Source organism: Chiloscyllium punctatum, chromosome 24, assembly GCF_047496795.1.
Source record: "Chiloscyllium punctatum isolate Juve2018m chromosome 24, sChiPun1.3, whole genome shotgun sequence".
NCBI classification, from domain to species: Eukaryota; Metazoa; Chordata; class Chondrichthyes; order Orectolobiformes; family Hemiscylliidae; genus Chiloscyllium; species Chiloscyllium punctatum.
The window spans coordinates 43,968,282-43,993,983 of record NC_092762.1 but is presented as its reverse complement, the minus strand read 5'-3'; the positions used below and the strand labels follow the sequence as shown (position 1 = coordinate 43,993,983).

The window sequence follows — 25,702 nt, the reverse complement described above, 5'->3', positions numbered from 1 at the left end:
GGGAGTCGCCCGAGGCTCGAATGCGCCAAGGGTTCGTGGCGATGGGAGGCAGCAGTGAAATCCTGATTATATTTGCAGGTGCTGAAGCTTCGATTTATGGAGACTGCTCTCATCGATGGTCTGCTTTTGTTTTCAAATCAACTCAGACACGTCCAACGGAACCTTCATGCACATCTTCCTTGGTTTGGAGCTGATGGTGATGTGGCCGTGCGTGTGGGAGTGTCGGTGTCTGCGGCTTTGTGGTGGGGTGGATTGTTTCGAGCAGAGAGTGGATGCTGGGGGTAGGGACGGCGCGTGGTGTTGGAGGGTTGATGATGAGGCCCTCTCATGAGCACCGTTCTTACTTTGGCGGTGCTGTGTTGTAGGCTTGCTGATGGCTTTGACGGTGCCAGAGGTGTGTGTTGAGGAGGGTTGCTACAGTAGAGAGAGGACGGTGCGGCAATGGAGTGGGGGGATGATGAAGAGAGACGGCGGCTTGGAATCGGCCCTGCACAGCCGGGGCTGCCAGTCTTTCCGACTGAATCGCGTGGATTGTGTCAGAATGGCTGCGCGAGAGTGTGAAGCGCGAACGTGTTTTCCAGCTCAGGCAGGGAAAGCCGTAGCCGGGCAGGCGGCCTGCCACGAGCCCGGGTAGCTCAGTCGGTAGAGCATCAGACTCTTAATCTGAGGGTCCAGGGTTCAAGTCCCTGCTCGGGCGGGTCGCTTTTAAATCGCTCTGCCACGGGACAACAGCGAAGGCGCAGGGCAGTGCTAACAAATCAGACTCAATGGCCCTTACATTGTGGCGGTGGAAGCAAGCACAGGGCAGTTTTGCCTGCATTTCCGAACTGTCGCAGTTGCTGCCGTAATCGCGGAACGCGTGGCTTCTGTTTGAATTGATCTCTTTAAGGTCCTCCAAATGCGCGAAATCAGAAATTAGCATAGAATCCCTCGACTGTGGAAACAGGCTACCGACTCTCCCAAGAGTATCCCCCACACACCTAAACCCCCACCTCGTGACTCCGAACCTGCACATGCCTGAAAACAAGGGGCAATTTAGCATGGCCAAAACACCTGCGCTGCACTCCTTTGGACTGTGGGAGGAAACCGGATCCGTCGGACGAAATCCACGCAGACACGGGGAGAATGTGCAAACTCCACACAGGGAGTCGCCCGAGGCTCGAATGCGCCAAGGGTTCGTGGCGATGGGAGGCAGCAGTGAAATCCTGATTATATTTGCAGGTGCTGAAGCTTCGATTTATGGAGACTGCTCTCATCGATGGTCAGCTTTTTTTTTTCAAATCAACTCAGACACGTCCAACGGAACCTTCATGCACATCTTCCTTGGTTTGGAGCTGATGGTGATGTGGCCGTGCGTGTGGGAGTGTCGGTGTCTGCGGCTTTGTGGTGGGGTGGATTGTTTCGAGCAGAGAGTGGATGCTGGGGGTAGGGACGGGGCGTGGTGTTGGAGGGTTGATGATGAGGCCGTCTCATGAGCACCGTTCTTACTTTGGCGGTGCTGTGTTGTAGGCTTGCTGATGGCTTTGACGGTGCCAGAGGTGTGTGTTGAGGAGGGTTGCTACAGTAGAGAGAGGACGGTGCGGCAATGGAGTGGGGGGATGATGAAGAGAGACGGCGGCTTGGAATCGGCCCTGCACAGCCGGGGCTGCCAGTCTTTCCGACTGAATCGCGTGGATTGTGTCAGAATGGCTGCGCGAGAGTGTGAAGCGCGAACGTGTTTTCCAGCTCAGGCAGGGAAAGCCGTAGCCGGGCAGGCGGCCTGCCACCAGCCCGGGTAGCTCAGTCGGTAGAGCATCAGACTTTTAATCTGAGGGTCCAGGGTTCAAGTCCCTGCTCGGGCGGGTCGCTTTTAAATCGCTCTGCCACGGGACAACAGCGAAGGCGCAGGGCAGTGCTAACAAATCAGACTCAATGGCCCTTACATTGTGGCGGTGGAAGCAAGCACAGGGCAGTTTTGCCTGCATTTCCGAACTGTCGCAGTTGCTGCCGTAATCGCGGAACGCGTGGCTTCTGTTTGAATTGATCTCTTTAAGGTCCTCCAAATGCGCGAAATCAGAAATTAGCATAGAATCCCTCGACTGTGGAAACAGGCTACCGACTCTCCCAAGAGTATCCCCCACACACCTAAACCCCCACCTCGTGACTCCGAACCTGCACATGCCTGAAAACAAGGGGCAATTTAGCATGGCCAAAACACCTGCGCTGCACTCCTTTGGACTGTGGGAGGAAACCGGATCCGTCGGACGAAATCCACGCAGACACGGGGAGAATGTGCAAACTCCACACAGGGAGTCGCCCGAGGCTCGAATGCGCCAAGGGTTCGTGGCGATGGGAGGCAGCAGTGAAATCCTGATTATATTTGCAGGTGCTGAAGCTTCGATTTATGGAGACTGCTCTCATCGATGGTCTGCTTTTGTTTTCAAATCAACTCAGACACGTCCAACGGAACCTTCATGCACATCTTCCTTGGTTTGGAGCTGATGGTGATGTGGCCGTGCGTGTGGGAGTGTCGGTGTCTGCGGCTTTGTGGTGGGGTGGATTGTTTCGAGCAGAGAGTGGATGCTGGGGGTAGGGACGGCGCGTGGTGTTGGAGGGTTGATGATGAGGCCGTCTCATGAGCACCGTTCTTACTTTGGCGGTGCTGTGTTGTAGGCTTGCTGATGGCTTTGACGGTGCCAGAGGTGTGTGTTGAGGAGGGTTGCTACAGTAGAGAGAGGACGGTGCGGCAATGGAGTGGGGGGATGATGAAGAGAGACGGCGGCTTGGAATCGGCCCTGCACAGCCGGGGCTGCCAGTCTTTCCGACTGAATCGCGTGGATTGTGTCAGAATGGCTGCGCGAGAGTGTGAAGCGCGAACGTGTTTTCCAGCTCAGGCAGGGAAAGCCGTAGCCGGGCAGGCGGCCTGCCACGAGCCCGGGTAGCTCAGTCGGTAGAGCATCAGACTCTTAATCTGAGGGTCCAGGGTTCAAGTCCCTGCTCGGGCGGGTCGCTTTTAAATCGCTCTGCCACGGGACAACAGCGAAGGCGCAGGGCAGTGCTAACAAATCAGACTCAATGGCCCTTACATTGTGGCGGTGGAAGCAAGCACAGGGCAGTTTTGCCTGCATTTCCGAACTGTCGCAGTTGCTGCCGTAATCGCGGAACGCGTGGCTTCTGTTTGAATTGATCTCTTTAAGGTCCTCCAAATGCGCGAAATCAGAAATTAGCATAGAATCCCTCGACTGTGGAAACAGGCTACCGACTCTCCCAAGAGTATCCCCCACACACCTAAACCCCCACCTCGTGACTCCGAACCTGCACATGCCTGAAAACAAGGGGCAATTTAGCATGGCCAAAACACCTGCGCTGCACTCCTTTGGACTGTGGGAGGAAACCGGATCCGTCGGACGAAATCCACGCAGACACGGGGAGAATGTGCAAACTCCACACAGGGAGTCGCCCGAGGCTCGAATGCGCCAAGGGTTCGTGGCGATGGGAGGCAGCAGTGAAATCCTGATTATATTTGCAGGTGCTGAAGCTTCGATTTATGGAGACTGCTCTCATCGATGGTCTGCTTTTGTTTTCAAATCAACTCAGACACGTCCAACGGAACCTTCATGCACATCTTCCTTGGTTTGGAGCTGATGGTGATGTGGCCGTGCGTGTGGGAGTGTCGGTGTCTGCGGCTTTGTGGTGGGGTGGATTGTTTCGAGCAGAGAGTGGATGCTGGGGGTAGGGACGGCGCGTGGTGTTGGAGGGTTGATGATGAGGCCGTCTCATGAGCACCGTTCTTACTTTGGCGGTGCTGTGTTGTAGGCTTGCTGATGGCTTTGACGGTGCCAGAGGTGTGTGTTGAGGAGGGTTGCTACAGTAGAGAGAGGACGGTGCGGCAATGGAGTGGGGGGATGATGAAGAGAGACGGCGGCTTGGAATCGGCCCTGCACAGCCGGGGCTGCCAGTCTTTCCGACTGAATCGCGTGGATTGTGTCAGAATGGCTGCGCGAGAGTGTGAAGCGCGAACGTGTTTTCCAGCTCAGGCAGGGAAAGCCGTAGCCGGGCAGGCGGCCTGCCACGAGCCCGGGTAGCTCCGTCGGTAGAGCATCAGACTTTTAATCTGAGGGTCCAGGGTTCAAGTCCCTGCTCGGGCGGGTCGCTTTTAAATCGCTCTGCCACGGGACAACAGCGAAGGCGCAGGGCAGTGCTAACAAATCAGACTCAATGGCCCTTACATTGTGGCGGTGGAAGCAAGCACAGGGCAGTTTTGCCTGCATTTCCGAACTGTCGCAGTTGCTGCCGTAATCGCGGAACGCGTGGCTTCTGTTTGAATTGATCTCTTTAAGGTCCTCCAAATGCGCGAAATCAGAAATTAGCATAGAATCCCTCGACTGTGGAAACAGGCTACCGACTCTCCCAAGAGTATCCCCCACACACCTAAACCCCCACCTCGTGACTCCGAACCTGCACATGCCTGAAAACAAGGGGCAATTTAGCATGGCCAAAACACCTGCGCTGCACTCCTTTGGACTGTGGGAGGAAACCGGATCCGTCGGACGAAATCCACGCAGACACGGGGAGAATGTGCAAACTCCACACAGGGAGTCGCCCGAGGCTCGAATGCGCCAAGGGTTCGTGGCGATGGGAGGCAGCAGTGAAATCCTGATTATATTTGCAGGTGCTGAAGCTTCGATTTATGGAGACTGCTCTCATCGATGGTCTGCTTTTGTTTTCAAATCAACTCAGACACGTCCAACGGAACCTTCATGCACATCTTCCTTGGTTTGGAGCTGATGGTGATGTGGCCGTGCGTGTGGGAGTGTCGGTGTCTGCGGCTTTGTGGTGGGGTGGATTGTTTCGAGCAGAGAGTGGATGCTGGGGGTAGGGACGGGGCGTGGTGTTGGAGGGTTGATGATGAGGCCGTCTCATGAGCACCGTTCTTACTTTGGCGGTGCTGTGTTGTAGGCTTGCTGATGGCTTTGACGGTGCCAGAGGTGTGTGTTGAGGAGGGTTGCTACAGTAGAGAGAGGACGGTGCGGCAATGGAGTGGGGGGATGATGAAGAGAGACGGCGGCTTGGAATCGGCCCTGCACAGCCGGGGCTGCCAGTCTTTCCGACTGAATCGCGTGGATTGTGTCAGAATGGCTGCGCGAGAGTGTGAAGCGCGAACGTGTTTTCCAGCTCAGGCAGGGAAAGCCGTAGCCGGGCAGGCGGCCTGCCACGAGCCCGGGTAGCTCAGTCGGTAGAGCATCAGACTCTTAATCTGAGGGTCCAGGGTTCAAGTCCCTGCTCGGGCGGGTCGCTTTTAAATCGCTCTGCCACGGGACAACAGTGAAGGCGCAGGGCAGTGCTAACAAATCAGACTCAATGGCCCTTACATTGTGGCGGTGGAAGCAAGCACAGGGCAGTTTTGCCTGCATTTCCGAACTGTCGCAGTTGCTGCCGTAATCGCGGAACGCGTGGCTTCTGTTTGAATTGATCTCTTTAAGGTCCTCCAAATGCGCGAAATCAGAAATTAGCATAGAATCCCTCGACTGTGGAAACAGGCTACCGACTCTCCCAAGAGTATCCCCCACACACCTAAACCCCCACCTCGTGACTCCGAACCTGCACATGCCTGAAAACAAGGGGCAATTTAGCATGGCCAAAACACCTGCGCTGCACTCCTTTGGACTGTGGGAGGAAACCGGATCCGTCGGACGAAATCCACGCAGACACGGGGAGAATGTGCAAACTCCACACAGGGAGTCGCCCGAGGCTCGAATGCGCCAAGGGTTCGTGGCGATGGGAGGCAGCAGTGAAATCCTGATTATATTTGCAGGTGCTGAAGCTTCGATTTATGGAGACTGCTCTCATCGATGGTCAGCTTTTTTTTTTCAAATCAACTCAGACACGTCCAACGGAACCTTCATGCACATCTTCCTTGGTTTGGAGCTGATGGTGATGTGGCCGTGCGTGTGGGAGTGTCGGTGTCTGCGGCTTTGTGGTGGGGTGGATTGTTTCGAGCAGAGAGTGGATGCTGGGGGTAGGGACGGGGCGTGGTGTTGGAGGGTTGATGATGAGGCCGTCTCATGAGCACCGTTCTTACTTTGGCGGTGCTGTGTTGTAGGCTTGCTGATGGCTTTGACGGTGCCAGAGGTGTGTGTTGAGGAGGGTTGCTACAGTAGAGAGAGGACGGTGCGGCAATGGAGTGGGGGGATGATGAAGAGAGACGGCGGCTTGGAATCGGCCCTGCACAGCCGGGGCTGCCAGTCTTTCCGACTGAATCGCGTGGATTGTGTCAGAATGGCTGCGCGAGAGTGTGAAGCGCGAACGTGTTTTCCAGCTCAGGCAGGGAAAGCCGTAGCCGGGCAGGCGGCCTGCCACGAGCCCGGGTAGCTCAGTCGGTAGAGCATCAGACTTTTAATCTGAGGGTCCAGGGTTCAAGTCCCTGCTCGGGCGGGTCGCTTTTAAATCGCTCTGCCACGGGACAACAGCGAAGGCGCAGGGCAGTGCTAACAAATCAGACTCAATGGCCCTTACATTGTGGCGGTGGAAGCAAGCACAGGGCAGTTTTGCCTGCATTTCCGAACTGTCGCAGTTGCTGCCGTAATCGCGGAACGCGTGGCTTCTGTTTGAATTGATCTCTTTAAGGTCCTCCAAATGCGCGAAATCAGAAATTAGCATAGAATCCCTCGACTGTGGAAACAGGCTACCGACTCTCCCAAGAGTATCCCCCACACACCTAAACCCCCACCTCGTGACTCCGAACCTGCACATGCCTGAAAACAAGGGGCAATTTAGCATGGCCAAAACACCTGCGCTGCACTCCTTTGGACTGTGGGAGGAAACCGGATCCGTCGGACGAAATCCACGCAGACACGGGGAGAATGTGCAAACTCCACACAGGGAGTCGCCCGAGGCTCGAATGCGCCAAGGGTTCGTGGCGATGGGAGGCAGCAGTGAAATCCTGATTATATTTGCAGGTGCTGAAGCTTCGATTTATGGAGACTGCTCTCATCGATGGTCTGCTTTTGTTTTCAAATCAACTCAGACACGTCCAACGGAACCTTCATGCACATCTTCCTTGGTTTGGAGCTGATGGTGATGTGGCCGTGCGTGTGGGAGTGTCGGTGTCTGCGGCTTTGTGGTGGGGTGGATTGTTTCGAGCAGAGAGTGGATGCTGGGGGTAGGGACGGCGCGTGGTGTTGGAGGGTTGATGATGAGGCCGTCTCATGAGCACCGTTCTTACTTTGGCGGTGCTGTGTTGTAGGCTTGCTGATGGCTTTGACGGTGCCAGAGGTGTGTGTTGAGGAGGGTTGCTACAGTAGAGAGAGGACGGTGCGGCAATGGAGTGGGGGGATGATGAAGAGAGACGGCGGCTTGGAATCGGCCCTGCACAGCCGGGGCTGCCAGTCTTTCCGACTGAATCGCGTGGATTGTGTCAGAATGGCTGCGCGAGAGTGTGAAGCGCGAACGTGTTTTCCAGCTCAGGCAGGGAAAGCCGTAGCCGGGCAGGCGGCCTGCCACGAGCCCGGGTAGCTCAGTCGGTAGAGCATCAGACTCTTAATCTGAGGGTCCAGGGTTCAAGTCCCTGCTCGGGCGGGTCGCTTTTAAATCGCTCTGCCACGGGACAACAGCGAAGGCGCAGGGCAGTGCTAACAAATCAGACTCAATGGCCCTTACATTGTGGCGGTGGAAGCAAGCACAGGGCAGTTTTGCCTGCATTTCCGAACTGTCGCAGTTGCTGCCGTAATCGCGGAACGCGTGGCTTCTGTTTGAATTGATCTCTTTAAGGTCCTCCAAATGCGCGAAATCAGAAATTAGCATAGAATCCCTCGACTGTGGAAACAGGCTACCGACTCTCCCAAGAGTATCCCCCACACACCTAAACCCCCACCTCGTGACTCCGAACCTGCACATGCCTGAAAACAAGGGGCAATTTAGCATGGCCAAAACACCTGCGCTGCACTCCTTTGGACTGTGGGAGGAAACCGGATCCGTCGGACGAAATCCACGCAGACACGGGGAGAATGTGCAAACTCCACACAGGGAGTCGCCCGAGGCTCGAATGCGCCAAGGGTTCGTGGCGATGGGAGGCAGCAGTGAAATCCTGATTATATTTGCAGGTGCTGAAGCTTCGATTTATGGAGACTGCTCTCATCGATGGTCAGCTTTTTTTTTTCAAATCAACTCAGACACGTCCAACGGAACCTTCATGCACATCTTCCTTGGTTTGGAGCTGATGGTGATGTGGCCGTGCGTGTGGGAGTGTCGGTGTCTGCGGCTTTGTGGTGGGGTGGATTGTTTCGAGCAGAGAGTGGATGCTGGGGGTAGGGACGGGGCGTGGTGTTGGAGGGTTGATGATGAGGCCGTCTCATGAGCACCGTTCTTACTTTGGCGGTGCTGTGTTGTAGGCTTGCTGATGGCTTTGACGGTGCCAGAGGTGTGTGTTGAGGAGGGTTGCTACAGTAGAGAGAGGACGGTGCGGCAATGGAGTGGGGGGATGATGAAGAGAGACGGCGGCTTGGAATCGGCCCTGCACAGCCGGGGCTGCCAGTCTTTCCGACTGAATCGCGTGGATTGTGTCAGAATGGCTGCGCGAGAGTGTGAAGCGCGAACGTGTTTTCCAGCTCAGGCAGGGAAAGCCGTAGCCGGGCAGGCGGCCTGCCACGAGCCCGGGTAGCTCAGTCGGTAGAGCATCAGACTTTTAATCTGAGGGTCCAGGGTTCAAGTCCCTGCTCGGGCGGGTCGCTTTTAAATCGCTCTGCCACGGGACAACAGCGAAGGCGCAGGGCAGTGCTAACAAATCAGACTCAATGGCCCTTACATTGTGGCGGTGGAAGCAAGCACAGGGCAGTTTTGCCTGCATTTCCGAACTGTCGCAGTTGCTGCCGTAATCGCGGAACGCGTGGCTTCTGTTTGAATTGATCTCTTTAAGGTCCTCCAAATGCGCGAAATCAGAAATTAGCATAGAATCCCTCGACTGTGGAAACAGGCTACCGACTCTCCCAAGAGTATCCCCCACACACCTAAACCCCCACCTCGTGACTCCGAACCTGCACATGCCTGAAAACAAGGGGCAATTTAGCATGGCCAAAACACCTGCGCTGCACTCCTTTGGACTGTGGGAGGAAACCGGATCCGTCGGACGAAATCCACGCAGACACGGGGAGAATGTGCAAACTCCACACAGGGAGTCGCCCGAGGCTCGAATGCGCCAAGGGTTCGTGGCGATGGGAGGCAGCAGTGAAATCCTGATTATATTTGCAGGTGCTGAAGCTTCGATTTATGGAGACTGCTCTCATCGATGGTCTGCTTTTGTTTTCAAATCAACTCAGACACGTCCAACGGAACCTTCATGCACATCTTCCTTGGTTTGGAGCTGATGGTGATGTGGCCGTGCGTGTGGGAGTGTCGGTGTCTGCGGCTTTGTGGTGGGGTGGATTGTTTCGAGCAGAGAGTGGATGCTGGGGGTAGGGACGGGGCGTGGTGTTGGAGGGTTGATGATGAGGCCGTCTCATGAGCACCGTTCTTACTTTGGCGGTGCTGTGTTGTAGGCTTGCTGATGGCTTTGACGGTGCCAGAGGTGTGTGTTGAGGAGGGTTGCTACAGTAGAGAGAGGACGGTGCGGCAATGGAGTGGGGGGATGATGAAGAGAGACGGCGGCTTGGAATCGGCCCTGCACAGCCGGGGCTGCCAGTCTTTCCGACTGAATCGCGTGGATTGTGTCAGAATGGCTGCGCGAGAGTGTGAAGCGCGAACGTGTTTTCCAGCTCAGGCAGGGAAAGCCGTAGCCGGGCAGGCGGCCTGCCACCAGCCCGGGTAGCTCAGTCGGTAGAGCATCAGACTCTTAATCTGAGGGTCCAGGGTTCAAGTCCCTGCTCGGGCGGGTCGCTTTTAAATCGCTCTGCCACGGGACAACAGCGAAGGCGCAGGGCAGTGCTAACAAATCAGACTCAATGGCCCTTACATTGTGGCGGTGGAAGCAAGCACAGGGCAGTTTTGCCTGCATTTCCGAACTGTCGCAGTTGCTGCCGTAATCGCGGAACGCGTGGCTTCTGTTTGAATTGATCTCTTTAAGGTCCTCCAAATGCGCGAAATCAGAAATTAGCATAGAATCCCTCGACTGTGGAAACAGGCTACCGACTCTCCCAAGAGTATCCCCCACACACCTAAACCCCCACCTCGTGACTCCGAACCTGCACATGCCTGAAAACAAGGGGCAATTTAGCATGGCCAAAACACCTGCGCTGCACTCCTTTGGACTGTGGGAGGAAACCGGATCCGTCGGACGAAATCCACGCAGACACGGGGAGAATGTGCAAACTCCACACAGGGAGTCGCCCGAGGCTCGAATGCGCCAAGGGTTCGTGGCGATGGGAGGCAGCAGTGAAATCCTGATTATATTTGCAGGTGCTGAAGCTTCGATTTATGGAGACTGCTCTCATCGATGGTCAGCTTTTTTTTTTCAAATCAACTCAGACACGTCCAACGGAACCTTCATGCACATCTTCCTTGGTTTGGAGCTGATGGTGATGTGGCCGTGCGTGTGGGAGTGTCGGTGTCTGCGGCTTTGTGGTGGGGTGGATTGTTTCGAGCAGAGAGTGGATGCTGGGGGTAGGGACGGGGCGTGGTGTTGGAGGGTTGATGATGAGGCCGTCTCATGAGCACCGTTCTTACTTTGGCGGTGCTGTGTTGTAGGCTTGCTGATGGCTTTGACGGTGCCAGAGGTGTGTGTTGAGGAGGGTTGCTACAGTAGAGAGAGGACGGTGCGGCAATGGAGTGGGGGGATGATGAAGAGAGACGGCGGCTTGGAATCGGCCCTGCACAGCCGGGGCTGCCAGTCTTTCCGACTGAATCGCGTGGATTGTGTCAGAATGGCTGCGCGAGAGTGTGAAGCGCGAACGTGTTTTCCAGCTCAGGCAGGGAAAGCCGTAGCCGGGCAGGCGGCCTGCCACGAGCCCGGGTAGCTCAGTCGGTAGAGCATCAGACTTTTAATCTGAGGGTCCAGGGTTCAAGTCCCTGCTCGGGCGGGTCGCTTTTAAATCGCTCTGCCACGGGACAACAGCGAAGGCGCAGGGCAGTGCTAACAAATCAGACTCAATGGCCCTTACATTGTGGCGGTGGAAGCAAGCACAGGGCAGTTTTGCCTGCATTTCCGAACTGTCGCAGTTGCTGCCGTAATCGCGGAACGCGTGGCTTCTGTTTGAATTGATCTCTTTAAGGTCCTCCAAATGCGCGAAATCAGAAATTAGCATAGAATCCCTCGACTGTGGAAACAGGCTACCGACTCTCCCAAGAGTATCCCCCACACACCTAAACCCCCACCTCGTGACTCCGAACCTGCACATGCCTGAAAACAAGGGGCAATTTAGCATGGCCAAAACACCTGCGCTGCACTCCTTTGGACTGTGGGAGGAAACCGGATCCGTCGGACGAAATCCACGCAGACACGGGGAGAATGTGCAAACTCCACACAGGGAGTCGCCCGAGGCTCGAATGCGCCAAGGGTTCGTGGCGATGGGAGGCAGCAGTGAAATCCTGATTATATTTGCAGGTGCTGAAGCTTCGATTTATGGAGACTGCTCTCATCGATGGTCTGCTTTTGTTTTCAAATCAACTCAGACACGTCCAACGGAACCTTCATGCACATCTTCCTTGGTTTGGAGCTGATGGTGATGTGGCCGTGCGTGTGGGAGTGTCGGTGTCTGCGGCTTTGTGGTGGGGTGGATTGTTTCGAGCAGAGAGTGGATGCTGGGGGTAGGGACGGCGCGTGGTGTTGGAGGGTTGATGATGAGGCCGTCTCATGAGCACCGTTCTTACTTTGGCGGTGCTGTGTTGTAGGCTTGCTGATGGCTTTGACGGTGCCAGAGGTGTGTGTTGAGGAGGGTTGCTACAGTAGAGAGAGGACGGTGCGGCAATGGAGTGGGGGGATGATGAAGAGAGACGGCGGCTTGGAATCGGCCCTGCACAGCCGGGGCTGCCAGTCTTTCCGACTGAATCGCGTGGATTGTGTCAGAATGGCTGCGCGAGAGTGTGAAGCGCGAACGTGTTTTCCAGCTCAGGCAGGGAAAGCCGTAGCCGGGCAGGCGGCCTGCCACGAGCCCGGGTAGCTCAGTCGGTAGAGCATCAGACTCTTAATCTGAGGGTCCAGGGTTCAAGTCCCTGCTCGGGCGGGTCGCTTTTAAATCGCTCTGCCACGGGACAACAGCGAAGGCGCAGGGCAGTGCTAACAAATCAGACTCAATGGCCCTTACATTGTGGCGGTGGAAGCAAGCACAGGGCAGTTTTGCCTGCATTTCCGAACTGTCGCAGTTGCTGCCGTAATCGCGGAACGCGTGGCTTCTGTTTGAATTGATCTCTTTAAGGTCCTCCAAATGCGCGAAATCAGAAATTAGCATAGAATCCCTCGACTGTGGAAACAGGCTACCGACTCTCCCAAGAGTATCCCCCACACACCTAAACCCCCACCTCGTGACTCCGAACCTGCACATGCCTGAAAACAAGGGGCAATTTAGCATGGCCAAAACACCTGCGCTGCACTCCTTTGGACTGTGGGAGGAAACCGGATCCGTCGGACGAAATCCACGCAGACACGGGGAGAATGTGCAAACTCCACACAGGGAGTCGCCCGAGGCTCGAATGCGCCAAGGGTTCGTGGCGATGGGAGGCAGCAGTGAAATCCTGATTATATTTGCAGGTGCTGAAGCTTCGATTTATGGAGACTGCTCTCATCGATGGTCAGCTTTTTTTTTTCAAATCAACTCAGACACGTCCAACGGAACCTTCATGCACATCTTCCTTGGTTTGGAGCTGATGGTGATGTGGCCGTGCGTGTGGGAGTGTCGGTGTCTGCGGCTTTGTGGTGGGGTGGATTGTTTCGAGCAGAGAGTGGATGCTGGGGGTAGGGACGGGGCGTGGTGTTGGAGGGTTGATGATGAGGCCGTCTCATGAGCACCGTTCTTACTTTGGCGGTGCTGTGTTGTAGGCTTGCTGATGGCTTTGACGGTGCCAGAGGTGTGTGTTGAGGAGGGTTGCTACAGTAGAGAGAGGACGGTGCGGCAATGGAGTGGGGGGATGATGAAGAGAGACGGCGGCTTGGAATCGGCCCTGCACAGCCGGGGCTGCCAGTCTTTCCGACTGAATCGCGTGGATTGTGTCAGAATGGCTGCGCGAGAGTGTGAAGCGCGAACGTGTTTTCCAGCTCAGGCAGGGAAAGCCGTAGCCGGGCAGGCGGCCTGCCACGAGCCCGGGTAGCTCAGTCGGTAGAGCATCAGACTTTTAATCTGAGGGTCCAGGGTTCAAGTCCCTGCTCGGGCGGGTCGCTTTTAAATCGCTCTGCCACGGGACAACAGCGAAGGCGCAGGGCAGTGCTAACAAATCAGACTCAATGGCCCTTACATTGTGGCGGTGGAAGCAAGCACAGGGCAGTTTTGCCTGCATTTCCGAACTGTCGCAGTTGCTGCCGTAATCGCGGAACGCGTGGCTTCTGTTTGAATTGATCTCTTTAAGGTCCTCCAAATGCGCGAAATCAGAAATTAGCATAGAATCCCTCGACTGTGGAAACAGGCTACCGACTCTCCCAAGAGTATCCCCCACACACCTAAACCCCCACCTCGTGACTCCGAACCTGCACATGCCTGAAAACAAGGGGCAATTTAGCATGGCCAAAACACCTGCGCTGCACTCCTTTGGACTGTGGGAGGAAACCGGATCCGTCGGACGAAATCCACGCAGACACGGGGAGAATGTGCAAACTCCACACAGGGAGTCGCCCGAGGCTCGAATGCGCCAAGGGTTCGTGGCGATGGGAGGCAGCAGTGAAATCCTGATTATATTTGCAGGTGCTGAAGCTTCGATTTATGGAGACTGCTCTCATCGATGGTCAGCTTTTTTTTTTCAAATCAACTCAGACACGTCCAACGGAACCTTCATGCACATCTTCCTTGGTTTGGAGCTGATGGTGATGTGGCCGTGCGTGTGGGAGTGTCGGTGTCTGCGGCTTTGTGGTGGGGTGGATTGTTTCGAGCAGAGAGTGGATGCTGGGGGTAGGGACGGGGCGTGGTGTTGGAGGGTTGATGATGAGGCCGTCTCATGAGCACCGTTCTTACTTTGGCGGTGCTGTGTTGTAGGCTTGCTGATGGCTTTGACGGTGCCAGAGGTGTGTGTTGAGGAGGGTTGCTACAGTAGAGAGAGGACGGTGCGGCAATGGAGTGGGGGGATGATGAAGAGAGACGGCGGCTTGGAATCGGCCCTGCACAGCCGGGGCTGCCAGTCTTTCCGACTGAATCGCGTGGATTGTGTCAGAATGGCTGCGCGAGAGTGTGAAGCGCGAACGTGTTTTCCAGCTCAGGCAGGGAAAGCCGTAGCCGGGCAGGCGGCCTGCCACGAGCCCGGGTAGCTCAGTCGGTAGAGCATCAGACTTTTAATCTGAGGGTCCAGGGTTCAAGTCCCTGCTCGGGCGGGTCGCTTTTAAATCGCTCTGCCACGGGACAACAGCGAAGGCGCAGGGCAGTGCTAACAAATCAGACTCAATGGCCCTTACATTGTGGCGGTGGAAGCAAGCACAGGGCAGTTTTGCCTGCATTTCCGAACTGTCGCAGTTGCTGCCGTAATCGCGGAACGCGTGGCTTCTGTTTGAATTGATCTCTTTAAGGTCCTCCAAATGCGCGAAATCAGAAATTAGCATAGAATCCCTCGACTGTGGAAACAGGCTACCGACTCTCCCAAGAGTATCCCCCACACACCTAAACCCCCACCTCGTGACTCCGAACCTGCACATGCCTGAAAACAAGGGGCAATTTAGCATGGCCAAAACACCTGCGCTGCACTCCTTTGGACTGTGGGAGGAAACCGGATCCGTCGGACGAAATCCACGCAGACACGGGGAGAATGTGCAAACTCCACACAGGGAGTCGCCCGAGGCTCGAATGCGCCAAGGGTTCGTGGCGATGGGAGGCAGCAGTGAAATCCTGATTATATTTGCAGGTGCTGAAGCTTCGATTTATGGAGACTGCTCTCATCGATGGTCTGCTTTTGTTTTCAAATCAACTCAGACACGTCCAACGGAACCTTCATGCACATCTTCCTTGGTTTGGAGCTGATGGTGATGTGGCCGTGCGTGTGGGAGTGTCGGTGTCTGCGGCTTTGTGGTGGGGTGGATTGTTTCGAGCAGAGAGTGGATGCTGGGGGTAGGGACGGCGCGTGGTGTTGGAGGGTTGATGATGAGGCCGTCTCATGAGCACCGTTCTTACTTTGGCGGTGCTGTGTTGTAGGCTTGCTGATGGCTTTGACGGTGCCAGAGGTGTGTGTTGAGGAGGGTTGCTACAGTAGAGAGAGGACGGTGCGGCAATGGAGTGGGGGGATGATGAAGAGAGACGGCGGCTTGGAATCGGCCCTGCACAGCCGGGGCTGCCAGTCTTTCCGACTGAATCGCGTGGATTGTGTCAGAATGGCTGCGCGAGAGTGTGAAGCGCGAACGTGTTTTCCAGCTCAGGCAGGGAAAGCCGTAGCCGGGCAGGCGGCCTGCCACCAGCCCGGGTAGCTCAGTCGGTAGAGCATCAGACTCTTAATCTGAGGGTCCAGGGTTCAAGTCCCTGCTCGGGCGGGTCGCTTTTAAATCGCTCTGCCACGGGACAACAGCGAAGGCGCAGGGCAGTGCTAACAAATCAGACTCAATGGCCCTTACATTGTGGCGGTGGAAGCAAGCACAGGGCAGTTTTGCCTGCATTTCCGAACTGTCGCAGTTGCTGCCGTAATCGCGGAACGCGTGGCTTCTGTTTGAATTGATCTCTTTAAGGTCCTCCAAATGCGCGAAATCAGAAATTAGCATAGAATCCCTCGACTGTGGAAACAGGCTACCGACTCTCCCAAGAGTATCCCCCACACACCTAAACCCCCACCTCGTGACTCCGAACCTGCACATGCCTGAAAACAAGGGGCAATTTAGCATGGCCAAAACACCTGCGCTGCACTCCTTTGGACTGTGGGAGGAAACCGGATCCGTCGGACGAAATCCACGCAGACACGGGGAGAATGTGCAAACTCCACACAGGGAGTCGCCCGAGGCTCGAATGCGCCAAGGGTTCGTGGCGATGGGAGGCAGCAGTGAAATCCTGATTATATTTGCAGGTGCTGAAGCTTCGATTTATGGAGACTGCTCTCATCGATGGTCAGCTTTTTTTTTTCAAATCAACTCAGACACGTCCAACGGAACCTTCATGCACATCTTCCTTGGTTTGGAGCTGATGGTGATGTGGCCGTGCGTGTGGGAGTGTCGGTGTCTGCGGCTTTGTGGTGGGGTGGATTGTTTCGAGCAGAGAGTGGATGCTGGGGGTAGGGACGGGGCGTGGTGTTGGAGGGTTGATGATGAGGCCGTCTCATGAGCACCGTTCTTACTTTGGCGGTGCTGTGTTGTAGGCTTGCTGATGGCTTTGACGGTGCCAGAGGTGTGTGTTGAGGAGGGTTGCTACAGTAGAGAGAGGACGGTGCGGCAATGGAGTGGGGGGATGATGAAGAGAGACGGCGGCTTGGAATCGGCCCTGCACAGCCGGGGCTGCCAGTCTTTCCGACTGAATCGCGTGGATTGTGTCAGAATGGCTGCGCGAGAGTGTGAAGCGCGAACGTGTTTTCCAGCTCAGGCAGGGAAAGCCGTAGCCGGGCAGGCGGCCTGCCACGAGCCCGGGTAGCTCAGTCGGTAGAGCATCAGACTTTTAATCTGAGGGTCCAGGGTTCAAGTCCCTGCTCGGGCGGGTCGCTTTTAAATCGCTCTGCCACGGGACAACAGCGAAGGCGCAGGGCAGTGCTAACAAATCAGACTCAATGGCCCTTACATTGTGGCGGTGGAAGCAAGCACAGGGCAGTTTTGCCTGCATTTCCGAACTGTCGCAGTTGCTGCCGTAATCGCGGAACGCGTGGCTTCTGTTTGAATTGATCTCTTTAAGGTCCTCCAAATGCGCGAAATCAGAAATTAGCATAGAATCCCTCGACTGTGGAAACAGGCTACCGACTCTCCCAAGAGTATCCCCCACACACCTAAACCCCCACCTCGTGACTCCGAACCTGCACATGCCTGAAAACAAGGGGCAATTTAGCATGGCCAAAACACCTGCGCTGCACTCCTTTGGACTGTGGGAGGAAACCGGATCCGTCGGACGAAATCCACGCAGACACGGGGAGAATGTGCAAACTCCACACAGGGAGTCGCCCGAGGCTCGAATGCGCCAAGGGTTCGTGGCGATGGGAGGCAGCAGTGAAATCCTGATTATATTTGCAGGTGCTGAAGCTTCGATTTATGGAGACTGCTCTCATCGATGGTCTGCTTTTGTTTTCAAATCAACTCAGACACGTCCAACGGAACCTTCATGCACATCTTCCTTGGTTTGGAGCTGATGGTGATGTGGCCGTGCGTGTGGGAGTGTCGGTGTCTGCGGCTTTGTGGTGGGGTGGATTGTTTCGAGCAGAGAGTGGATGCTGGGGGTAGGGACGGCGCGTGGTGTTGGAGGGTTGATGATGAGGCCGTCTCATGAGCACCGTTCTTACTTTGGCGGTGCTGTGTTGTAGGCTTGCTGATGGCTTTGACGGTGCCAGAGGTGTGTGTTGAGGAGGGTTGCTACAGTAGAGAGAGGACGGTGCGGCAATGGAGTGGGGGGATGATGAAGAGAGACGGCGGCTTGGAATCGGCCCTGCACAGCCGGGGCTGCCAGTCTTTCCGACTGAATCGCGTGGATTGTGTCAGAATGGCTGCGCGAGAGTGTGAAGCGCGAACGTGTTTTCCAGCTCAGGCAGGGAAAGCCGTAGCCGGGCAGGCGGCCTGCCACGAGCCCGGGTAGCTCAGTCGGTAGAGCATCAGACTCTTAATCTGAGGGTCCAGGGTTCAAGTCCCTGCTCGGGCGGGTCGCTTTTAAATCGCTCTGCCACGGGACAACAGCGAAGGCGCAGGGCAGTGCTAACAAATCAGACTCAATGGCCCTTACATTGTGGCGGTGGAAGCAAGCACAGGGCAGTTTTGCCTGCATTTCCGAACTGTCGCAGTTGCTGCCGTAATCGCGGAACGCGTGGCTTCTGTTTGAATTGATCTCTTTAAGGTCCTCCAAATGCGCGAAATCAGAAATTAGCATAGAATCCCTCGACTGTGGAAACAGGCTACCGACTCTCCCAAGAGTATCCCCCACACACCTAAACCCCCACCTCGTGACTCCGAACCTGCACATGCCTGAAAACAAGGGGCAATTTAGCATGGCCAAAACACCTGCGCTGCACTCCTTTGGACTGTGGGAGGAAACCGGATCCGTCGGACGAAATCCACGCAGACACGGGGAGAATGTGCAAACTCCACACAGGGAGTCGCCCGAGGCTCGAATGCGCCAAGGGTTCGTGGCGATGGGAGGCAGCAGTGAAATCCTGATTATATTTGCAGGTGCTGAAGCTTCGATTTATGGAGACTGCTCTCATCGATGGTCAGCTTTTTTTTTTCAAATCAACTCAGACACGTCCAACGGAACCTTCATGCACATCTTCCTTGGTTTGGAGCTGATGGTGATGTGGCCGTGCGTGTGGGAGTGTCGGTGTCTGCGGCTTTGTGGTGGGGTGGATTGTTTCGAGCAGAGAGTGGATGCTGGGGGTAGGGACGGCGCGTGGTGTTGGAGGGTTGATGATGAGGCCGTCTCATGAGCACCGTTCTTACTTTGGCGGTGCTGTGTTGTAGGCTTGCTGATGGCTTTGACGGTGCCAGAGGTGTGTGTTGAGGAGGGTTGCTACAGTAGAGAGAGGACGGTGCGGCAATGGAGTGGGGGGATGATGAAGAGAGACGGCGGCTTGGAATCGGCCCTGCACAGCCGGGGCTGCCAGTCTTTCCGACTGAATCGCGTGGATTGTGTCAGAATGGCTGCGCGAGAGTGTGAAGCGCGAACGTGTTTTCCAGCTCAGGCAGGGAAAGCCGTAGCCGGGCAGGCGGCCTGCCACGAGCCCGGGTAGCTCAGTCGGTAGAGCATCAGACTTTTAATCTGAGGGTCCAGGGTTCAAGTCCCTGCTCGGGCGGGTCGCTTTTAAATCGCTCTGCCACGGGACAACAGCGAAGGCGCAGGGCAGTGCTAACAAATCAGACTCAATGGCCCTTACATTGTGGCGGTGGAAGCAAGCACAGGGCAGTTTTGCCTGCATTTCCGAACTGTCGCAGTTGCTGCCGTAATCGCGGAACGCGTGGCTTCTGTTTGAATTGATCTCTTTAAGGTCCTCCAAATGCGCGAAATCAGAAATTAGCATAGAATCCCTCGACTGTGGAAACAGGCTACCGACTCTCCCAAGAGTATCCCCCACACACCTAAACCCCCACCTCGTGACTCCGAACCTGCACATGCCTGAAAACAAGGGGCAATTTAGCATGGCCAAAACACCTGCGCTGCACTCCTTTGGACTGTGGGAGGAAACCGGATCCGTCGGACGAAATCCACGCAGACACGGGGAGAATGTGCAAACTCCACACAGGGAGTCGCCCGAGGCTCGAATGCGCCAAGGGTTCGTGGCGATGGGAGGCAGCAGTGAAATCCTGATTATATTTGCAGGTGCTGAAGCTTCGATTTATGGAGACTGCTCTCATCGATGGTCAGCTTTTTTTTTTCAAATCAACTCAGACACGTCCAACGGAACCTTCATGCACATCTTCCTTGGTTTGGAGCTGATGGTGATGTGGCCGTGCGTGTGGGAGTGTCGGTGTCTGCGGCTTTGTGGTGGGGTGGATTGTTTCGAGCAGAGAGTGGATGCTGGGGGTAGGGACGGCGCGTGGTGTTGGAGGGTTGATGATGAGGCCGTCTCATGAGCACCGTTCTTACTTTGGCGGTGCTGTGTTGTAGGCTTGCTGATGGCTTTGACGGTGCCAGAGGTGTGTGTTGAGGAGGGTTGCTACAGTAGAGAGAGGACGGTGCGGCAATGGAGTGGGGGGATGATGAAGAGAGACGGCGGCTTGGAATCGGCCCTGCACAGCCGGGGCTGCCAGTCTTTCCGACTGAATCGCGTGGATTGTGTCAGAATGGCTGCGCGAGAGTGTGAAGCGCGAACGTGTTTTCCAGCTCAGGCAGGGAAAGCCGTAGCCGGGCAGGCGGCCTGCCACGAGCCCGGGTAGCTCAGTCGGTAGAGCATCAGACTTTTAATCTGAGGGTCCAGGGTTCAAGTCCCTGCTCGGGCGGGTCGCTTTTAAATCGCTCTGCCACGGGACAACAGCGAAGGCGCAGGGCAGTGCTAACAAATCAGACTCAATGGCCCTTACATTGTGGCGGTGGAAGCAAGCACAGGGCAGTTTTGCCTGCATTTCCGAACTGTCGCAGTTGCTGCCGTAATCGCGGAACGCGTGGCTTCTGTTTGAATTGATCTCTTTAAGGTCCTCCAAATGCGCGAAATCAGAAATTAGCATAGAATCCCTCGACTGTGGAAACAGGCTACCGACTCTCCCAAGAGTATCCCCCACACACCTAAACCCCCACCTCGTGACTCCGAACCTGCACATGCCTGAAAACAAGGGGCAATTTAGCATGGCCAAAACACCTGCGCTGCACTCCTTTGGACTGTGGGAGGAAACCGGATCCGTCGGACGAAATCCACGCAGACACGGGGAGAATGTGCAAACTCCACACAGGGAGTCGCCCGAGGCTCGAATGCGCCAAGGGTTCGTGGCGATGGGAGGCAGCAGTGAAATCCTGATTATATTTGCAGGTGCTGAAGCTTCGATTTATGGAGACTGCTCTCATCGATGGTCTGCTTTTGTTTTCAAATCAACTCAGACACGTCCAACGGAACCTTCATGCACATCTTCCTTGGTTTGGAGCTGATGGTGATGTGGCCGTGCGTGTGGGAGTGTCGGTGTCTGCGGCTTTGTGGTGGGGTGGATTGTTTCGAGCAGAGAGTGGATGCTGGGGGTAGGGACGGCGCGTGGTGTTGGAGGGTTGATGATGAGGCCGTCTCATGAGCACCGTTCTTACTTTGGCGGTGCTGTGTTGTAGGCTTGCTGATGGCTTTGACGGTGCCAGAGGTGTGTGTTGAGGAGGGTTGCTACAGTAGAGAGAGGACGGTGCGGCAATGGAGTGGGGGGATGATGAAGAGAGACGGCGGCTTGGAATCGGCCCTGCACAGCCGGGGCTGCCAGTCTTTCCGACTGAATCGCGTGGATTGTGTCAGAATGGCTGCGCGAGAGTGTGAAGCGCGAACGTGTTTTCCAGCTCAGGCAGGGAAAGCCGTAGCCGGGCAGGCGGCCTGCCACCAGCCCGGGTAGCTCAGTCGGTAGAGCATCAGACTCTTAATCTGAGGGTCCAGGGTTCAAGTCCCTGCTCGGGCGGGTCGCTTTTAAATCGCTCTGCCACGGGACAACAGCGAAGGCGCAGGGCAGTGCTAACAAATCAGACTCAATGGCCCTTACATTGTGGCGGTGGAAGCAAGCACAGGGCAGTTTTGCCTGCATTTCCGAACTGTCGCAGTTGCTGCCGTAATCGCGGAACGCGTGGCTTCTGTTTGAATTGATCTCTTTAAGGTCCTCCAAATGCGCGAAATCAGAAATTAGCATAGAATCCCTCGACTGTGGAAACAGGCTACCGACTCTCCCAAGAGTATCCCCCACACACCTAAACCCCCACCTCGTGACTCCGAACCTGCACATGCCTGAAAACAAGGGGCAATTTAGCATGGCCAAAACACCTGCGCTGCACTCCTTTGGACTGTGGGAGGAAACCGGATCCGTCGGACGAAATCCACGCAGACACGGGGAGAATGTGCAAACTCCACACAGGGAGTCGCCCGAGGCTCGAATGCGCCAAGGGTTCGTGGCGATGGGAGGCAGCAGTGAAATCCTGATTATATTTGCAGGTGCTGAAGCTTCGATTTATGGAGACTGCTCTCATCGATGGTCTGCTTTTTTTTTTCAAATCAACTCAGACACGTCCAACGGAACCTTCATGCACATCTTCCTTGGTTTGGAGCTGATGGTGATGTGGCCGTGCGTGTGGGAGTGTCGGTGTCTGCGGCTTTGTGGTGGGGTGGATTGTTTCGAGCAGAGAGTGGATGCTGGGGGTAGGGACGGGGCGTGGTGTTGGAGGGTTGATGATGAGGCCGTCTCATGAGCACCGTTCTTACTTTGGCGGTGCTGTGTTGTAGGCTTGCTGATGGCTTTGACGGTGCCAGAGGTGTGTGTTGAGGAGGGTTGCTACAGTAGAGAGAGGACGGTGCGGCAATGGAGTGGGGGGATGATGAAGAGAGACGGCGGCTTGGAATCGGCCCTGCACAGCCGGGGCTGCCAGTCTTTCCGACTGAATCGCGTGGATTGTGTCAGAATGGCTGCGCGAGAGTGTGAAGCGCGAACGTGTTTTCCAGCTCAGGCAGGGAAAGCCGTAGCCGGGCAGGCGGCCTGCCACCAGCCCGGGTAGCTCAGTCGGTAGAGCATCAGACTCTTAATCTGAGGGTCCAGGGTTCAAGTCCCTGCTCGGGCGGGTCGCTTTTAAATCGCTCTGCCACGGGACAACAGCGAAGGCGCAGGGCAGTGCTAACAAATCAGACTCAATGGCCCTTACATTGTGGCGGTGGAAGCAAGCACAGGGCAGTTTTGCCTGCATTTCCGAACTGTCGCAGTTGCTGCCGTAATCGCGGAACGCGTGGCTTCTGTTTGAATTGATCTCTTTAAGGTCCTCCAAATGCGCGAAATCAGAAATTAGCATAGAATCCCTCGACTGTGGAAACAGGCTACCGACTCTCCCAAGAGTATCCCCCACACACCTAAACCCCCACCTCGTGACTCCGAACCTGCACATGCCTGAAAACAAGGGGCAATTTAGCATGGCCAAAACACCTGCGCTGCACTCCTTTGGACTGTGGGAGGAAACCGGATCCGTCGGACGAAATCCACGCAGACACGGGGAGAATGTGCAAACTCCACACAGGGAGTCGCCCGAGGCTCGAATGCGCCAAGGGTTCGTGGCGATGGGAGGCAGCAGTGAAATCCTGATTATATTTGCAGGTGCTGAAGCTTCGATTTATGGAGACTGCTCTCATCGATGGTCTGCTTTTGTTTTCAAATCAACTCAGACACGTCCAACGGAACCTTCATGCACATCTTCCTTGGTTTGGAGCTGATGGTGATGTGGCCGTGCGTGTGGGAGTGTCGGTGTCTGCGGCTTTGTGGTGGGGTGGATTGTTTCGAGCAGAGAGTGGATGCTGGGGGTAGGGACGGCGCGTGGTGTTGGAGGGTTGATGATGAGGCCGTCTCATGAGCACCGTTCTTACTTTGGCGGTGCTGTGTTGTAGGCTTGCTGATGGCTTTGACGGTGCCAGAGGTGTGTGTTGAGGAGGGTTGCTACAGTAGAGAGAGGACGGTGCGGCAATGGAGTGGGGGGATGATGAAGAGAGACGGCGGCTTGGAATCGGCCCTGCACAGCCGGGGCTGCCAGTCTTTCCGACTGAATCGCGTGGATTGTGTCAGAATGGCTGCGCGAGAGTGTGAAGCGCGAACGTGTTTTCCAGCTCAGGCAGGGAAAGCCGTAGCCGGGCAGGCGGCCTGCCACGAGCCCGGGTAGCTCAGTCGGTAGAGCATCAGACTCTTAATCTGAGGGTCCAGGGTTCAAGTCCCTGCTCGGGCGGGTCGCTTTTAAATCGCTCTGCCACGGGACAACAGCGAAGGCGCAGGGCAGTGCTAACAAATCAGACTCAATGGCCCTTACATTGTGGCGGTGGAAGCAAGCACAGGGCAGTTTTGCCTGCATTTCCGAACTGTCGCAGTTGCTGCCGTAATCGCGGAACGCGTGGCTTCTGTTTGAATTGATCTCTTTAAGGTCCTCCAAATGCGCGAAATCAGAAATTAGCATAGAATCCCTCGACTGTGGAAACAGGCTACCGACTCTCCCAAGAGTATCCCCCACACACCTAAACCCCCACCTCGTGACTCCGAACCTGCACATGCCTGAAAACAAGGGGCAATTTAGCATGGCCAAAACACCTGCGCTGCACTCCTTTGGACTGTGGGAGGAAACCGGATCCGTCGGACGAAATCCACGCAGACACGGGGAGAATGTGCAAACTCCACACAGGGAGTCGCCCGAGGCTCGAATGCGCCAAGGGTTCGTGGCGATGGGAGGCAGCAGTGAAATCCTGATTATATTTGCAGGTGCTGAAGCTTCGATTTATGGAGACTGCTCTCATCGATGGTCAGCTTTTTTTTTTCAAATCAACTCAGACACGTCCAACGGAACCTTCATGCACATCTTCCTTGGTTTGGAGCTGATGGTGATGTGGCCGTGCGTGTGGGAGTGTCGGTGTCTGCGGCTTTGTGGTGGGGTGGATTGTTTCGAGCAGAGAGTGGATGCTGGGGGTAGGGACGGGGCGTGGTGTTGGAGGGTTGATGATGAGGCCGTCTCATGAGCACCGTTCTTACTTTGGCGGTGCTGTGTTGTAGGCTTGCTGATGGCTTTGACGGTGCCAGAGGTGTGTGTTGAGGAGGGTTGCTACAGTAGAGAGAGGACGGTGCGGCAATGGAGTGGGGGGATGATGAAGAGAGACGGCGGCTTGGAATCGGCCCTGCACAGCCGGGGCTGCCAGTCTTTCCGACTGAATCGCGTGGATTGTGTCAGAATGGCTGCGCGAGAGTGTGAAGCGCGAACGTGTTTTCCAGCTCAGGCAGGGAAAGCCGTAGCCGGGCAGGCGGCCTGCCACGAGCCCGGGTAGCTCAGTCGGTAGAGCATCAGACTTTTAATCTGAGGGTCCAGGGTTCAAGTCCCTGCTCGGGCGGGTCGCTTTTAAATCGCTCTGCCACGGGACAACAGCGAAGGCGCAGGGCAGTGCTAACAAATCAGACTCAATGGCCCTTACATTGTGGCGGTGGAAGCAAGCACAGGGCAGTTTTGCCTGCATTTCCGAACTGTCGCAGTTGCTGCCGTAATCGCGGAACGCGTGGCTTCTGTTTGAATTGATCTCTTTAAGGTCCTCCAAATGCGCGAAATCAGAAATTAGCATAGAATCCCTCGACTGTGGAAACAGGCTACCGACTCTCCCAAGAGTATCCCCCACACACCTAAACCCCCACCTCGTGACTCCGAACCTGCACATGCCTGAAAACAAGGGGCAATTTAGCATGGCCAAAACACCTGCGCTGCACTCCTTTGGACTGTGGGAGGAAACCGGATCCGTCGGACGAAATCCACGCAGACACGGGGAGAATGTGCAAACTCCACACAGGGAGTCGCCCGAGGCTCGAATGCGCCAAGGGTTCGTGGCGATGGGAGGCAGCAGTGAAATCCTGATTATATTTGCAGGTGCTGAAGCTTCGATTTATGGAGACTGCTCTCATCGATGGTCTGCTTTTGTTTTCAAATCAACTCAGACACGTCCAACGGAACCTTCATGCACATCTTCCTTGGTTTGGAGCTGATGGTGATGTGGCCGTGCGTGTGGGAGTGTCGGTGTCTGCGGCTTTGTGGTGGGGTGGATTGTTTCGAGCAGAGAGTGGATGCTGGGGGTAGGGACGGCGCGTGGTGTTGGAGGGTTGATGATGAGGCCGTCTCATGAGCACCGTTCTTACTTTGGCGGTGCTGTGTTGTAGGCTTGCTGATGGCTTTGACGGTGCCAGAGGTGTGTGTTGAGGAGGGTTGCTACAGTAGAGAGAGGACGGTGCGGCAATGGAGTGGGGGGATGATGAAGAGAGACGGCGGCTTGGAATCGGCCCTGCACAGCCGGGGCTGCCAGTCTTTCCGACTGAATCGCGTGGATTGTGTCAGAATGG

General features: G+C 55.7%; 22 non-coding genes across 22 annotated transcripts; all 22 read left to right on the top strand.

The window, feature by feature from the left end:
• Positions 1-624: 624 nt before the first annotated feature.
• trnak-cuu (transfer RNA lysine (anticodon CUU)) lies at positions 625-697 on the top strand. Its single transcript has one exon. It is a non-coding gene; the product is annotated as a tRNA-Lys (tRNA).
• Positions 698-1,768: 1,071 nt separating this feature from the next.
• On the top strand, positions 1,769-1,841 carry trnak-uuu (transfer RNA lysine (anticodon UUU)). The gene has a single exon. It is a non-coding gene; the product is annotated as a tRNA-Lys (tRNA).
• A 1,070-nt stretch (positions 1,842-2,911) lies between these two features.
• On the top strand, positions 2,912-2,984 carry trnak-cuu (transfer RNA lysine (anticodon CUU)). Its single transcript has one exon. It is a non-coding gene; the product is annotated as a tRNA-Lys (tRNA).
• Positions 2,985-4,054: 1,070 nt separating this feature from the next.
• Positions 4,055-4,127, top strand: trnak-uuu (transfer RNA lysine (anticodon UUU)). The gene has a single exon. It is a non-coding gene; the product is annotated as a tRNA-Lys (tRNA).
• A 1,070-nt stretch (positions 4,128-5,197) lies between these two features.
• On the top strand, positions 5,198-5,270 carry trnak-cuu (transfer RNA lysine (anticodon CUU)). Its single transcript has one exon. It is a non-coding gene; the product is annotated as a tRNA-Lys (tRNA).
• Positions 5,271-6,341: 1,071 nt separating this feature from the next.
• trnak-uuu (transfer RNA lysine (anticodon UUU)) lies at positions 6,342-6,414 on the top strand. Its single transcript has one exon. It is a non-coding gene; the product is annotated as a tRNA-Lys (tRNA).
• A 1,070-nt stretch (positions 6,415-7,484) lies between these two features.
• trnak-cuu (transfer RNA lysine (anticodon CUU)) lies at positions 7,485-7,557 on the top strand. Its single transcript has one exon. It is a non-coding gene; the product is annotated as a tRNA-Lys (tRNA).
• Positions 7,558-8,628: 1,071 nt separating this feature from the next.
• Positions 8,629-8,701, top strand: trnak-uuu (transfer RNA lysine (anticodon UUU)). Its single transcript has one exon. It is a non-coding gene; the product is annotated as a tRNA-Lys (tRNA).
• A 1,070-nt stretch (positions 8,702-9,771) lies between these two features.
• On the top strand, positions 9,772-9,844 carry trnak-cuu (transfer RNA lysine (anticodon CUU)). The gene has a single exon. It is a non-coding gene; the product is annotated as a tRNA-Lys (tRNA).
• A 1,071-nt stretch (positions 9,845-10,915) lies between these two features.
• On the top strand, positions 10,916-10,988 carry trnak-uuu (transfer RNA lysine (anticodon UUU)). Its single transcript has one exon. It is a non-coding gene; the product is annotated as a tRNA-Lys (tRNA).
• Positions 10,989-12,058: 1,070 nt separating this feature from the next.
• trnak-cuu (transfer RNA lysine (anticodon CUU)) lies at positions 12,059-12,131 on the top strand. The gene has a single exon. It is a non-coding gene; the product is annotated as a tRNA-Lys (tRNA).
• A 1,071-nt stretch (positions 12,132-13,202) lies between these two features.
• trnak-uuu (transfer RNA lysine (anticodon UUU)) lies at positions 13,203-13,275 on the top strand. The gene has a single exon. It is a non-coding gene; the product is annotated as a tRNA-Lys (tRNA).
• Positions 13,276-14,346: 1,071 nt separating this feature from the next.
• Positions 14,347-14,419, top strand: trnak-uuu (transfer RNA lysine (anticodon UUU)). The gene has a single exon. It is a non-coding gene; the product is annotated as a tRNA-Lys (tRNA).
• A 1,070-nt stretch (positions 14,420-15,489) lies between these two features.
• trnak-cuu (transfer RNA lysine (anticodon CUU)) lies at positions 15,490-15,562 on the top strand. Its single transcript has one exon. It is a non-coding gene; the product is annotated as a tRNA-Lys (tRNA).
• A 1,071-nt stretch (positions 15,563-16,633) lies between these two features.
• trnak-uuu (transfer RNA lysine (anticodon UUU)) lies at positions 16,634-16,706 on the top strand. The gene has a single exon. It is a non-coding gene; the product is annotated as a tRNA-Lys (tRNA).
• Positions 16,707-17,776: 1,070 nt separating this feature from the next.
• Positions 17,777-17,849, top strand: trnak-cuu (transfer RNA lysine (anticodon CUU)). Its single transcript has one exon. It is a non-coding gene; the product is annotated as a tRNA-Lys (tRNA).
• A 1,071-nt stretch (positions 17,850-18,920) lies between these two features.
• Positions 18,921-18,993, top strand: trnak-uuu (transfer RNA lysine (anticodon UUU)). Its single transcript has one exon. It is a non-coding gene; the product is annotated as a tRNA-Lys (tRNA).
• Positions 18,994-20,064: 1,071 nt separating this feature from the next.
• On the top strand, positions 20,065-20,137 carry trnak-uuu (transfer RNA lysine (anticodon UUU)). The gene has a single exon. It is a non-coding gene; the product is annotated as a tRNA-Lys (tRNA).
• A 1,070-nt stretch (positions 20,138-21,207) lies between these two features.
• On the top strand, positions 21,208-21,280 carry trnak-cuu (transfer RNA lysine (anticodon CUU)). The gene has a single exon. It is a non-coding gene; the product is annotated as a tRNA-Lys (tRNA).
• Positions 21,281-22,351: 1,071 nt separating this feature from the next.
• Positions 22,352-22,424, top strand: trnak-cuu (transfer RNA lysine (anticodon CUU)). The gene has a single exon. It is a non-coding gene; the product is annotated as a tRNA-Lys (tRNA).
• Positions 22,425-23,494: 1,070 nt separating this feature from the next.
• trnak-cuu (transfer RNA lysine (anticodon CUU)) lies at positions 23,495-23,567 on the top strand. The gene has a single exon. It is a non-coding gene; the product is annotated as a tRNA-Lys (tRNA).
• A 1,071-nt stretch (positions 23,568-24,638) lies between these two features.
• trnak-uuu (transfer RNA lysine (anticodon UUU)) lies at positions 24,639-24,711 on the top strand. Its single transcript has one exon. It is a non-coding gene; the product is annotated as a tRNA-Lys (tRNA).
• The last annotated feature ends 991 nt before the right edge of the window (positions 24,712-25,702 follow it).